General features: G+C 41.9%; 1 long non-coding RNA gene across 1 annotated transcript in view; it reads left to right on the forward strand.

Annotated features, from left to right (window-relative positions):
- The first annotated feature begins 237 nt into the window (after positions 1 to 237).
- Positions 238 to 15,674, forward strand: part of LOC120581397 (uncharacterized) — a 54,464-nt gene continuing 39,027 nt past the window's right edge. Inside the window, exon 1 of the long non-coding RNA XR_005647260.1 lies at positions 238 to 373. This is a non-coding gene — a long non-coding RNA (uncharacterized LOC120581397). The remainder of the gene's footprint in view (positions 374 to 15,674) is intronic.

The raw sequence follows: 15,674 nt of genomic DNA on the forward strand, positions 1-15,674 counted from the left end.
GGAGTCTCGGAGAATTAATCCAACCCTAGGGGAGTGTCTGCTGACGTCTCAGTACATCCATCCCAGCTCCGAGGTCAGAGAAGGGAGGCGGGAGCCGGAACTCCAGCGCCTGCGGCGCGTGGGGTTGGGTAGCATTCCTCACGCCGCCGCGGGGCCACGAGGCTGGGGGCGTGGCCCATGCTGCGACTCCGCCTCTATCCCCGCCCCGCGCGCGTTGCCAGGGTGATCAGGTGACTCGGCGCTCCAGGCGGCTGTGACGTCAGGGGCGCCGCTGCTCTTCACTCACTCTGAGGCAGGTGCGGCGCGTCGTGTGCGGTCTCGCCTGGTCCGGTCAGCTCCTGACCCAGTTAGTCCCCGGCCCGTTGGTGGAGAGGTGAGGCGCAGCGGCCCCGGGCCGGGCCAAGCTGGGATGGCGTGGGGGAGGGGCGCGGGCACAGCCTTTCCCGGATCCTGCGCGTCTACGAGCTCCCCAGAGAGCGCCCGGAGAGCCGGCAGGCACTGGTGCGGGATGGGACGGCTCTGGCGGGGGCGCGTGCAGACCCCTGTGAGGGCTGGGGACCCCAGGGGAGCGGCAGCAGCCGGCTTGATGCCCACCCGGGTGTCTCCCCTCACCCCTACACCCCGGCTGTTCCTCTGGCTCCCGGTCGCCGCGCAGCCAGCGGGGGCTTGTGGGGGCGGGGGGGCGGGAGGAGGAAGCGTCCCGCGCCGCGGGTCCGGCCTCTGGGCGTTAGACTAAGGGGCTCCGCAGTTTAGCGGGTCTCGCGGTTCGAGGAGTCGCGGGCTCGGAGCGGGACTCACCACACCCCGTCTCGGGGGACGTCTGCGGGAGGCTTCTACATGTCTTCGCCTTGGGCTGCGATTTCTGAGGCCCTAACCGGGGACCTACTTGGTGCTCTGAGCCGGGCCTGCGGCGGGCAGGAGGCCTCTCGGGAGCGCTGCGGGTGGGAGCAGCGGCCGGGGTTGTTCAGAGAAGGTGCTGCGGGCGACAAGGAATCCTGACGGTTGAGAGAAGTGGATTGAGATCTGAGTAGACCTGTTGGGGGAGGTGAAGTCTAAGCGGAGACCCGAGGGCTGGAGAATGTTCGCCGGCTGCGGTGTAGGGGTAGGAGGGAAAGGGGATCTCCGGGGAAGGAGACCGTGATCCTTGCGCTCTTAAGGTGAAGGAAAGATGATTTTGTGACCGACTGCACCGAGTGCTAGGGCTGTTTTTTTGGGGGGAAAGTTTGGAGAATTAGGTTATGGCCGGTTAGGAAAAACTCTTGAGAGCCTAGCTGAGAGGGTTTGTGTGCTGTGAGGAGCCGTTGAAGCGTCGGCTGGATTGGCGTACAGGGAACACTGGGATGGCGAGACAGTGAAGAGGATGTTTTGACAGCCTGGGAGAGAGGTGACAACCCCTAGAACTGGTGTGATGGGATTCTGCGAACCCTTCTTATGAAATATTTGTAACAAACGTATGGAGATGCAGGCAGCCAGGTGCCCTACACTCCAGCCATTGTTAGTAGATTAAAACAAATTTCTTGTGAGATAAAAGAATCACTAACTGCGGCTTATTTACTTGTCTCCTTTGGCCAGATTTAATGACTCCTATTTTAATGACTAGCTTCGCCCCTCTCTGTACACACGGAGGCTGGATTGACCATAGCACTTGCCTTTCAGAGGTTTCAGAGTATCTTGCAAACACCTCTTATCCCCAGGATGACACCCAAACCCCAAGTGACTGGTAGGAGATTTAATCCGGGGAAGTTATTAAAGGAGTAATCAATTTCCAAAGAATATGGGCATCGGGCAAGCTGAAAGGAGTCCCATGTTCTTTGTTCACTGTAGAACAAAAAGTTCCCCTTTTCTATCCCATCCCCTCAACTAGTGGTGGGCTTCCCAGCATCAGATTGCATAAGTGTTACTTGGCCATTTTGTCTTAACTTCCTGAGAAACAGGAAGGAAATATTTTGATTACTGAAGATTTCTGGTTTTTCCTAGCTCTGACATTTACCTATTCTGGGAACCGCTCCCTCCACCTCCTCCAAAAGGCACTAATGTCCATTTTATATTGAACCTTAGGAACTTCTGTTTTTCTGGGAGGAGATGAAATGGCTGAACCTTACCATCAATTTGTTTCTTATTTGTTTGACTCCAGAAAACAGAATTGGACCTCCAGGGATTCTATACAGTAGAAGGCAGTTTAGGGAATTGCTGAGAACTTGGGGAGGTGGCCGCAGCTGGTTTATGCATTAATGTAGAAACCAGCACTCGGGAGGGCAAATCCAGAGTGGTGGCACCTGGGAGAGCGAACTTCCAGTCAGATCAGTAATATCATTCTCTGTAAAGGAAGTCTTAAGGTAGGTTCCCTGAACAGTGTGTTTACTACATTACTACTTACCAAAAAGTTTTCCCCCTGTGTTGTGTACCTGTTCAGAGGTAGGGCTTGTTATGATAGTGATTTTTAAGGGGTTTTACAGAAGCCCCATAATATTAAGAATTGCTGGATATTAGATTTCTTGGCCACATTTTTAAAAGATTGTTAACCATTCTCTAAATCTCTGGGAATATTTGAACCGGCCAACTAATCCCGCTTTCTTTGGAAAGAAACAGCCCGCCTCCCCACTTCCCCAAACACCATGACAGTGTGTTGTGAGGGCAGTTAAGTAGGCCAAGAGTTTTGGGAAATTTTCTGCTTTCATCCACCTCTGCCACCCCCATGAGTTTTCCTTGGCAATGGTAGAGAATTTAAGACTTCATTGTCAGGAAAATAAAAGTATGTTTCCTTAAACACAGCTCTGATAAACACCAGGCTGCCTGCCCTGTTGGGAAACTTAGAGGGAACTAGGCCCAGGTGAGAGGGAGAACTGGGGTAAGGGCCAGAGACCCCACCACGGAGCAGTCTGAGCCTGCACCTTTGTCACCCAAGGCCCTGGGCAGGGCCCTCCTTTCTTGGCACTGAAACATTCCCCGACCTTGGAATAGGATAATGGTTAGTACACCCTACCCAGAGGTAACAAGGAGAACGAGAGGCTTATATGAAGTCCGAGCTCCTTCATAGCAGAATCTTTTAATTCTTGGATGAATGATATATTTTGAGATGTAGTCAAATGAAAAAGAGATGGACATTCTAAATTTTTATAAAAGCCTCCTTCAAACCCTAGGCTATTTTTGTTGTTGTTTTTTCCTGGAATATTGGGCTTGGTTACCAATTAGCCTATAATCCTTATCTGGAGGCCTGAGGGTAAGTGCATGTTTGTATTTACATGTAAATCGGTTCAGATTTTTCCCCACTCTCCTTCGGACTCTGAGTGCCTGGAGTAAACCAGTAACCTAGCAGGCAGTAGGAATTTAGACCCAACATCCTTTCAACCCTAAAGGAGTTTATTAAGCTTATCAGAGACAGAAGTGGGTAATAATGCTCACTAAATTAAATAAGAAGTGAAAATAGTATCTTTTAAAATTCCCCTATCCTATGTCAGTCCACCAGTTCTCCTACTTAGTCAACTAGAGATTCAAGTGTTTACTGGTGTCCTAGGGACTCTACAGAACTGTAATATCCACCTCTTAGATTTCTGACATTTGTTGGCTGGGCATAGTTCTCACTCAAGCGAAATTCTGACAGGAGAGGTTTCTTGTTTTCCTCAGACTGAGCTGAGTGCTGTGTTCCAGGACTTTGAGCTCCCCATGCTTGGCCAAGGCTACTAATTGTCTTGGCTTGGCTATAAAATGGGAGTCAGCAATTAAAAACAGTATAGAAGCGAGGGGTTTGGCTATGAGATGACCCTTCAGCCTCTAGCCAAAAAGGTTCACACCACTTTGTGCACTATATACTAAGTGATCCTCAAAAGGAAGTGAGCTTGGAATGACGTCTTTTTTTGTAGTTTTTAGGAGACATGTGTGGAATATCAGTACTGATTTAGGCCTCAAAACCAGAGGTAGGAAACGGGATGGGCCCTCATTTCTAAAACAAGGGAAGCAGATGGTTTGAATCCAGTCTGTATGGGCAGCAAGCCTGTGGTGTGACTTTGCTGAAAACAAGAGATGATATATATTTTTCTGAACCCTTTCAATGAAATGGTTTAAGGGAATATTGGTAGTCATAGTGGGAAGAGGTTTTGATTTACCTGAATTTACTCATTGGGGAGTGATGCTTGATTTATAGATGCCTATCATTAGTTCTCTGATGATTCATGCTAAAGAATCCTTAGTCCCAAGAGAATTGGCCTAGAAAATACATCATAACTGAAAATTATCTGACCACAGGGTTAGTGTTCAAAGAAAGGTAGGGGGGTAGGGATGGGGCACAATTGAACTGCAAAGGTATTTGGGGAGAAGAATTCCTGGGAAGTGGTGCTCAACTTCTGTCATGTTAAATTTCTAATGCTGCCTCCAGTTCTTTACCAGTCAGCTTTCAGTGTCAGGACCTTGGTCAGAGTGTTTGGGGAAAATATGTGTGAAGAGGGGAATTTTTTTTAGGAATGCACCTATATCATGAGTCCTTATCATTAAGCCTAATACTTATTGCTTTCCTGTTGCTGCTAGCTTCCTGGAGACACCAGACTCCCCTTCTTTTCCTCCACCTCCAGCCTTTCTTCTTCAACAACACTGTCTCTAAGGCCAGTGTGATTCTTCTATCTCTGATTCAGTTTCTGCATCCTTCTCGCTCTGCTGAGTGCTAAATGAAACCTTGGTGATCCTTGATATCTGGCGGCAGTCATAGAAACTCCAGTGAGGGGTAGTTGCATTCTGAAGCAAGAGGCTTGGAAGTGGATGCTTTACCTGTATTTCTCATACTTGTGTGCCATTTGTGATTTTTGTCTTCTCTCCATGCCATCTGTACTATATTTAACACTTTTCTTTAAATCGACCCTTAAAAAAATGACATTTATTTAAAAAGGAAACTGTATTATTGCCTTAAATTGAAACTACTATCACCTGCCACAAATAGAAGGCATAACTATTAAAATTAAGTTGTTTGAAGTTGGAGGTATCACACTACCTGATATCAAACTACACTACAAGGCTACAGTAATCAAAACAGCATAGTACTGCCATAAAAACAGATACTTTGATCAATGCAGCAGAATAGAGAGCCTAGAAATAAATCCACACCTATACGCTCACTTAATATCTGACAAAAGAGGTAAAAATATATAAGGGGTAAAGACAGTCTCTTCAATAAATGGTATTGGGAAAATTAGACAGATACATGCAAAAAAAAGAAACTGGACTACTTTCTTACACTGTATAAAAGAATAGATTCAAAATGAATTAAAGATTTAAATGTAAGACCCCAAACCATAAAACTTTTAGAAGAAAACATAGGCAGTAAACTCTCTGATATTGCTAACAGTAATTTCGGATATATCTCCCCAGGCAAGGGAACAAAAGAAAAAACAAACAAATGGGACTACATCAAACTAAAAAGTTTTTGTACAGCAAAGGAAACCAATAAAACAGACAACTGACTGGGAGAAGATATTCACTTATGATACATCTCATAAGAGGTTAATATCCAAAATATATAAAGAACTCATACAACTTAACAACAACAAAAATTCAAACAATCCAATTAAAAAATGGGCAGAAGACCTGAACAGATAACTTCTCCAAAGAGGAAATACATGTGGCCAATAGACATATGAAAAGATGCTCAAGGCCACTAATCATCAGAGAAATACAAATTAAAACAACAATGAGCTATCACCTGACACTTGTCAGAATGGCTATCACCAGTAATCAAAGATCAACAAGTGTTGGTGAGGATGTGGAGAAAAGGGAACCATCGTACATTGTTGGTGGGATTGCAAATTGGTACAGCCACTATGGAAAACAGTCTGGAGGTTTCTCAAAAAATTAAAAATGGATATACCTTTTGACCCAGCAATTGCACTTCTGGGTACTTACCCAAAGAAAACCAAAACAATAATTCATAAAGATCTATGCACCTCAATATTCATGGCAACACAATTTGCAATAGCTGAAATATGGAAGCAACCTAAATGCTCATTAACAGATGATTTGATAAGAAGTTATGGTTTATATACACAATGGAATATTACTCAGCCATTAAAAAAATGAAATCCTACCATTTGCTATGACATTGATGGATTTAGAGGTTATGCTGAGTGAAATAAGTCACAGAGAAAGATAAATACTATATGATTTCAGTTATATGTGGAACAAAAGGAACAAACTAATCACAAACAGACAATTATAGAGGACAATTTGGTGACAGGGGAGGAGGGGTTGGGTGAAGGGTTAAAGAAGTACAAATTAGTAGTTAATAGATGGTCCCGAGGATGGGGAGCCTGGCATTAATATATTGGCTAGGTGGAAAACCAGAGGAGAGAAGGAGCAATTTGGTAGATTGTTTTATAAACTATATAAATGTCTAACCAATATACTATATACTTGAAACTAATAATAATAATAATAAAAAAAAAGTCGTTTGTCCATTGCCTCCAAATCACGCCGCATACCCTACTTGGGAAAACCCTGCCTTCAACCAAAGATATTACTTACTAATAATGAATTTTTTTGAATGGTAGTAGGTGGTAGTGGATGGTTTGGGATAGGCAGGCTTTCAGAGACAGCCCCTGAAATTCCATCTTCTGAAAGTTCATGTGGCTCTGCAATACCAGGAAAATGACAGAGTGAAGAATCTAGGAACCAAAAAGAAAAAAGTGCAGTCAGTGTGTAACCAACCAGTGGTATTTTGATGTGACTTTGCCAAAGGGAGGCCTGAGTGGTGGTGAGACTGTATACTATATTAAATTCAAGATCCTTTGCTGATGGTGTGACTTCGTTGATGCTATAGTGTATTGTTCTTTCTGTGCAAGTATGCTCTTGGAAAACTCAGGTTTTAGTTCAGGGTGGATTCCCTCTTGCTTCTGCCTTCAGCTTATGGGAGGATATTTTTTTTTTAAACTCATCAATATCCCATGCTACTTTGAGCCCCTTATCTTCTACATATAGCAGCTCTTTGTGGATGTTACTAATGACAGAAATCTAAAGTTATCATCTAGCATTGTTTTTTTCCTAACTTTTATTGTCCAGTAATGCCTATTTCTTTTAAAATCCCATGAAAACGAAGAGAAGAAAGTTGAGGAGAGCAAGCTGGGTTTGGAGATGGTCTCTTAGGGTGCCGCACATGGTAGGTGTGAGTGGTACTTCTGGTGTGTAGTGAAAATCAGTCTTGTCCGTTAAGAGCCGCCCCGCAGTGCTGACTGAGCTACTGCTCCCTCTGAAGGTCAGGAGGGTGCGCTTTAATGGTAGAGCAAAGCTGGGCTGGTTTGGTATCCGGCAGGAGCCAGGAGTGCTTAGTTAAATTGCCGGCACATTAAGCTGTAGGGGCCTCTTTCTAAGCCATCAAGATTTCAACTTTCCCACAAAGCTTAATCTAATGCTGAGGTTGGGGGTGTCAGGCAGAGCCAGCCTTTTAGGGGCTGTGCTGGTGGGGGACTTGGTCTGGTAAGTGGCCTTGTCAGGCTTGTTGGGAGGGGCGGACCAGTCCCCTTTCTAGTGTGTCGTCTCAACTTGGCAGGGGGCAGAGTTGTCCCTTTTCTCTCTCTCCATGCTCTATCTTATCCTTACATTTCCCCAACTCGCTTTCTGTGTTAACAGCTTTCTTCCCTTTTCCTTTCCCTTCTGTTCTTTGCTGCTTTCTCTTTCAGTCCTCCCTCTTGCTGGGCCTCATTTTCTTTCCATTGTCACTTTGAGGGCTGGCTATTTGAAGTTCCAGAGTTACAATGCTGTCCTGTATGTCCTAGTGACTAGATGTAATTCAGAGGTCCCCAGCCTTTTTTTCTGAGGAGGAGCCAACTTCACTTCCCCGCTGGCTTTCAGATAGCAGCGTTGGTGGGGTACTGACCAGAGTTCCTGAGCTGAATTGTTGGATGAGGCTGGAGGTGCGTCCCCCGCCTGGGGATGCCTCTCCCCCAACTGGGGGTCCCAGCAGTGTGGGGAGAGGGCTGTGGTTCGTTGTTTATCAGGAGCTGTCAGATGGGGCTGAGATCCACTCTTGGCAAAGTCCTTCCAGAAGCTGAAGGCAGAAGCAGGAGGGAATCCTGCACCCAGGCCATCCTCTGGTTTCTGCAGAGACTGTCATGACTAATAAAGGCTGGAGAAGGGGTGCTTGGTGGTGCTGGCCTGGGACCCACGGGACTGTTTGCAACCATGGATCCGGCCCTGCAGCTAGCTTTTTCCAGGTGGCAACTGGAACAAACTGCTCTCAGTGGAGTTAGGTGGTTGTTGAAAGCATCTAGAAGTGTGGCTTTCCTGCTTAATGAGTTAAGAGATGGACTTTTTCTCCTAAAAGCCAGGTAGCAGACTTTACCCAAAAATGATAAGCAGGGGTTTTAACTTTCATTGTTAAATATGTATAGAAAAAAATAAATAACAAAGGTACAGTTTAATGAATAATTACATTTATTAATTTAAATGTAATCTATTCAGGTCTAGAAATAGAACTTTTAAACCCAAATGGGATAGTAGTATGCACTGTGTTGCAATTTGCTTTTTTTACCGTGTTGGCGCTTTTCCATGTCAGCACATGTAATTCTACCTCATTCTTCTTAAAGGTCTAGTAATAGTTCCATGGTTTGGAAATTTTTTTTGTGGTTTATTTAATCATTCCCATATTGATGGGCCTTTGGGATGTTATTATATAAATATGTGTGTATGTATATTTTATATATAATATATATGTTATATAGCTATTATAAAGAAATGCTACAATAAACGTGTATGTGGTGTAACTTTTTTTTATTCTAGTGGTAGTATATATCTGTAGGATAAATTTCTAAAAGTGGAATTGCTGTTTCAAAGAATAGAGTGTTTCTATTTATTTATTTGAGGTTTCACTTAAAAATGGGTCTTTAAGAATTCGTAAGAATAAAAAAGGAATTTGTAAGAAAAAAGGATGTTTCCTCCAAACATGAGGGAGGAGTGGGATCCCAGTGCCCAGCAGCTAAGGGTAGGCTATTGTAGTTGTTGATAGATATTTTCAAGTAACAATAATTTTTCTGAGGGCTGTTTAATAAATGTTATAGATCTTATATCTTCTAGAGCAGCAGGCCCTGGATCCAGCCAGAGGTCCTGTATATAAAGGCTTTATGCAAAACAATTTTAGCAGATGACTTGTTGAGAACTTCTCTGGATTCCCTCAAAGTCTTCAAGACCAGAAGAAAGCTAAAATGTACATTACCAAGTTTAATATTGGAGGGAGGTGAGATTGATTGTCTAGAGCCATATTTTCAGGTAATGTTGAACTACTGTGCATAATTAATGTGTGCATCACTTTTCAGACTTCACTACTCCTAATCTAATGTATCGAGACAAATAGAGAATGCTTACATTTTTGTGCTCTTTTAATGTTGGGCATAGGGGCCAAGGTCATTAGCAAACCATGTTATTAAATAGTTTGTAGATTTTTTAGTTTTATGTGAAACCCGGTTATAAAAGCAATGTGTATTTTTTATATCAAATATTCTTTGTGAGGAAAATAAGACATCTCTGAGCCTCTTCATTACTTTAGTACCGGGCCTCCAGAGGTAGATGATCCGCTATTATATTTTCATGTTCCATATGCATTTTGATGCCCTCATTCAGGAAAGGTCCCATTTCTGAGCTGCGTGTCATGTACTCTACAGAGAGGATATTCTAAAGCCACAAGCCAAAATGTTGATACAAAAGACATGCTCTAATGTTTAGTCATTTGTTGATTTTATGACAGCTCCGGGTCTGGTAGATCTCTCTGGCAAATAGAAGATTATGAATGAGGTAGGAGATGGCTAATATTTGGCTAATAATCTGGTTGACACTAGGATCAGTATTTGGGCAGTAATGAAGTAACACTACAGGTTGTCTGTCTCCTTTCAGTCTGCTCCCAAAAGAAAAGCAACTTGGGAAATAATAACACAGCAAACGTGTTAGAAGTGGTGAGCAAATCATAAAAACAAAGATCTGTCCATGCTACAATGACCGTGAGGCTTCCTGGTGTCGCTCTGTTGTTGGTAGCACCTCTACCATATTTAAAAAGTAAATCCTGTCTATGGCTGTGCTACCCTGAACAAGCTGGATCTCGGCTGATCTCGGAAGCTAAGCAAGGTTGGCCTGGTTAATACTTGGTGGGAGACCCCTAGAGAGACCAGGTGCTGTAGGCATAAAAAAAAAAATAAATAAACAGAGGGGATTGTAAACTGACAAAATCTTTGTAATCTGTGAGGTCAACCAAGAGTTGCCTCACCTAAAAATAAATAAAAAGTAAATCCTGCTGTTGCACGGGACTCCCATGGAAAGCTGTCCATGTCATGGGCAGGTTATTCCTTGACAAATGCCTGCAGTTCTGGAATGCCTGTTCTTGTGGCTACAGGCTTTGGGGTTCAGATGTGATGCCGTTGCTTATCTCTGCTTCCTCACATGTATGTGTGGCACAACTTCCTCTGCTGCCGACATCATACAGTCTGTTTGTATCTCAGTTTCAGTCAACTTGAATAACTCCTTGAGGTGGCCACCCTCTGGACTACCTAAAGTAAATTTAGTCTGTATAGCCAAATTATCCTCACCATACCTCTCACCATACCCCTGAAATTGGAGAACTTCCAGCATTTTCCCTCTGATGTAATAACAGACAAATGGAAAAGATAATTTTATTTTTATTATTAGCAATACTGAAAGGGAAGAGCAAGCCAGCTGGAGTTCTTTCTCTCATATCCCCAGTACTTGGCCTGTCATGTGGTGGGTACTTGATATTGATGAATAAACAGTATTTTGCCAATAGTATCTGATAAATAAAAATAATTAAAGTTATGTGAATCTTTTCAAAAACAATAAAGAGTAACTATAGAAGAGGAAGCCGCAATGATCCTGAAATGACCCTGCTCTTAGCAAGACTGTGAGCTCACCCTTTGGCCTTCCTCGTCCCATACTGTCTGCTTAAGTCATAATGAACCCATTCAATTCTTCAAATGCATTCAGCTCTTTCTTACAGATTGTTTGTTACCTCTGACCAGAGTATGAAGGTTGAGTAGCCTGAATTTCTGTTTATGTTTAACTCGCAATTGTTCATCACTTCCTCTCAGAAGCTTTCTCTGACTTCCCTGACCTGTAGTTTCTACTTTGAGCTCATAGTACCAAGTGTTTTCCTCTCTCTTTTTCAGTCTTTCTCTCAAGCCCGAGAAGAAATTTTCTGTTGCTTAACCATTGTCTCGGTAGTGCCTAGAAACCACTAGTGCTGGGTCACAGTGGGTACTTCTGGAAATATTTATGGGATAAACAAATGACTGTGTGAATGGAATAAACTAACAAGTCAATGTTAAAATTTAACAAAAACTGTAAACCTGAGATGATAGAGCAGCACAAACCAGTAATTCTAAAGCTTTTCTTAGCCCAACAAACCATACCCAAAATTATGGGTCTGAGAATCAAAAATTGAGGGGCCTAGGAAATAAAATAACCTACTTACAAAGATCCTATTAAAAGGCTGGATAATAAGAGAATTTAAAAAAGACACAGAAGAGATCTTTAGAGTAAAATCTGCTCTGTTTTCAAAATTTAAAGACAATTTATAAATTCTCAAGAAGGATATGTGAAGATGGAAGGAAAGACATGACTTGTGGCTTTGACCATAAGATCATTTACAAGGTGAAGGAGTCTTCATGTAACCAAGAAAATTTTGTTTTTTATCCCACGTTAACCAGTGACCTCTCAGTTTGAAACAGGAAGAAAACATTTTAAGAACTTAGAGAGCTGAAGTGTCATGTGAAAAAAGAATCACAGTAATTACTGTAAAAAGCAGTGAAGAGCAGATATAAAATAGGTTACCAACAAGGAGAAGATTAGAAATAGGGAGGGAAATCGGGGTAGTGGAAGTGAATAAAAGGCATTCTAGCCATTAAAAAAAAAAATGGGTGACATGAAAAGCACTAATAAAACTTAATTTTTTTTCTGACTCTTACTCAAAGAGTTTAGGTTCTCTTACTCAAATTTTCAGAAATACAAGAGTATAAGTAACAATTGCCCATAATTCCAGCACCCTGGGAAAACTACTATAAATATTTTTTTCCTTCGAGCCCAATTGTGTCAGTCTGCTGTTACTGTACAACTTAAAGTGTGAAAATCTTAATGTACAACTCAATGAGTTTATAGTATCCATGTATACATGATACAGCTCAAGATGTAGAACATTTTCATTATCCCAGAAAGCTCCCCTTGTGCCTCTTCCAGTCAATATACATAAACTCATTTTGACTGTTCTCGAACCTCGTGTTAATGGAATCTTACAGTGTGAAGTCTGTTGAGTCTGGCTGCTTTTGCTCATCATTGTAGGATTCATCCATGTTGTTGCATGTAGTAATCGTCCTTTTTTTATTGCTGGGCAGTTTTCTATTGTATAACTATACATAATCTGTTCTGTTGATGAACATTTGTGTAGTTTATAGTTGGGGGCTCTTATAAATAAAGCTGCTTTGGACATCATTATATATGTCTTTAGTGGACTTACGCACTCACTTCACCTCAGTATATATCTAAAAGTAGAGTTTCTGAGTCATAAAGTAAACACTGCCAAAGTCATGAGTTTGTTATATACTGCTAAAAGCTTGATTGTTTCCGCTTTTATATATAGGTCCATGATATAATGCGAATTATTTTTTGTTTATAAGGATGAGTGAGGATCAAAGTTCATTTCCCCACCCCCACAAGAATATTGTTAAATGAACTCAAAAAGAGTCTGGAGGCCTTGCTAGAAATACTCAAGATTTATTCAAAGGTCAGGGTTTACAAAACTGGAAACACAACTAGGCAATACCCAGAGTGTTCCGAAGAAGAAAGAAAAGCTGAGTACATTATTGAGAATCAGTCTTTCCTTCTTAGCATCTCGATTGGTCCAAGATGGTAATCTTCTAGCATCTAGATAACTGTTAATCTGGATAATGGAAGTCAGGCTGCTGGAATAAAGGATGTCAGGTGATCTGGACCTTGTGGACATTCTTTCCTTAGTCCTCCATGCGGGTTGTCTGGAGGTTCAGTATACATCCAGCCATTGATGTAGGACTAGAAGGTTAATGAGTTTTAAGTTCCCAGGCTAGTTAAAACAATAGTATCATTTCCTCAGGCCTCAACCTACTTGATTTTAGTAATTTAGCAGCTTGGCTATAGTGACTCCATTTTATTTCTTCACTCTATTCTTCAATATCCAGCACTATTTATTGAAAAGACTAATTTTTTACTTTCTGAATTGCAGTGGCACCTTTCTGTTAAATTAGGTGTGAGTAATGTATGGGTCTGTAGGACTCTTTATTTTGTTACATCGATCTATTTATCAGTGTTTAAAGAAAATTGGGATTATGCCGAATATGTAACTTTAAAATTTTTTTACATTTAATATTATATAATGCTTCAAAAACAAACTGACTACAAAAGAACTATGTAGATATACTATAATTTATTCTTTTCTCTTGGGATGTTTAGGTTGTGTTTTTTCTTTTTTTCTGTTTTGCTGTCTTTTATGTTGCTGGCTCTCCTCAAATGTCTGCTAATCTTTATCTGTTCATTTATGTATGAGGTAATAAAAAGTCGATTAGAAGTTCTATGTGCGTGGGGTTTACTGTGGAGTGACTGGGTGAATCATTTCTTGGAATCTTCTCAAGTATTGGTATCAGCAACTTTTTTTCCATTGAGGCTGTTTAGTTTTTCCAGGGGAAAATTCTCTACTGTGCTGCCTGCACTTTCAATGCCAGGCTACCAAGCATCTTGTAATTTAAAAAATAATGACAACTTTGAAAATATTGTTCTTTCCTGCATATCTAATTTGAGGGTTTTTTTTTTTTAATATGATCTTATCTCCATAGACCACCTTCTCAAAGAATAGTTTCTGCTTTTCTCATTGTGTGGTTGAATATCTGCTAATCCTGTGACTTTGAGCATGTCTTGAATGGGCTCGTGAGATAGCAGTGTTCATTCAAGTGCAATCTATTAATGGATCTTGGCTGCTGCTCAGTTTGAGCTGTCTTTTTTGGAGCTCTGATTTGTCTTTAGTGCTACAATTTCCGCTGTTTACATTTGATCCTCAGAGTAAGACTCTCCACTATAGTAGGACTTACATTTCACTGACCAAATTTATGAGAAAACATTCATGTCACAAAGTTCAGTATCATACCTTAAATTTAAAACTCATTTGTGTTTTAGTTAAGTGGTTCATACTAGACTGCGTCATTATTAGGTAAGCTTTTTTTTTTTTTATTACTTTGCTTTGCTTCTATACAAGCTTGGGAATAACAGATTCCCACTGGGAGAAGCCCTGCTTTTCAGGGGCCAGCTCTTGGATCTTTGATCTTAGCACAGATGCTGTTTCTGTGGCTACTGCTGTTCTCTTACTGGGATTTTTTCTTGTTTAGAGGAAACTGAAAATAGATCCAGATTTTTATTCCTCTAAGATGACTGTGTAATTGGGAACACAGGGACAATGTTGGGGGCGGGGGGCTCATGGCAGCTGGAGCACCTGTGCGGCTTAGGCTCTATAAATGCCTCTGTGAATAGCACATGGGGTTTTTTCCCCCTAGACATTAAGTGATTCCTCAGGCAGAAGGAGAAAAGTACGCACCAAAAACAAGGGGGAATCATGTGATTGAGGGAGACACATACATTTGAGAGAGTTTTGAGGGCCCCAGGGAGAAAACTGCACAAGATAATGAGGAACAGATGCCAACAGATGGATTAAGAAAACTCATGAAACACGGAGGTATGAAGTTATAATAGTTCTATACACTTTGTTCTTTTCCCCTTCTCACTGCTTATTGTGTTTAGAAGAACAGTGTCTTCAGAGAAATATAGGTTCAGAGTTTGCTAGAGGGAGAATAATCATTATTGCAGGGTCTTATTGGACTACTCAAGTCAAACTACAGTTTTGGTGGAATTAGCTCAGTCTGGAGTACGCCCTCCCCCAATACATACACTGAATTTAAGGAAACAGTAGCTGTGGCGGCTGTGTTCTACTTTTGTGACTAAAAATTATGGAATGGCCATGGGGGCGGTTAATGAAACTGATTTCTGAGTTCACCAGGGCTCACTAGGTTTCCACAGCCTTCTCAGGAGGAGAGAGGAAATGCAAGTGGTCAGCAGCACATATGCCCAGATTTGTGTGGTGGTTGTAATGTTAGTCACCATGCGTTAGGGTGAGGAGAAAGGCCATTCCCAGGTCAGAGTGTGATGCCATGTTGGCACAGACCATAGAACAGAGAAGGGAAAGAATTCTCATTCTTTTCTGAATCCCTATTTGGCCCCTAGGAAAATAAGAGAGTCTCTAAAATGTGGACCAGAATGTAATTGTGGTCAAAATAGGGGCCCTCAAGCCATTCGGATTCCATATTAAAAAGGTTCAGTTTATAATCACCTCCCTCAAGTGACAATCCCCCAACTCCCCCAACTCCAACTCCTCCTACTGAGTTTAAGCCCCTCCCTACTCAGCAATCTGTTTACCACCTTTTCTAAAAATCGCTATGTTTGTCTTTTTAACCAGTTATCCAAGAGAAGAGTTTGAGCCATATTCATCTCTACACCCCACTACTTAGCACAGTGCCAGGCACAGTCAGCACTGCATAATGTATGCTTGGTTGAATGTCACTCAGAAGGGTTCATTAGCTTACCTCACTATTGGTTCCTAGGACTGGTAGTTTAGGTTAAGCTGGGTTTCA

This window comes from Pteropus medius, unplaced genomic scaffold (genome assembly GCF_902729225.1).
Source record: "Pteropus medius unplaced genomic scaffold, Ma_sr-lr_union100, whole genome shotgun sequence".
Taxonomy (NCBI): domain Eukaryota; kingdom Metazoa; phylum Chordata; class Mammalia; order Chiroptera; family Pteropodidae; genus Pteropus; species Pteropus medius.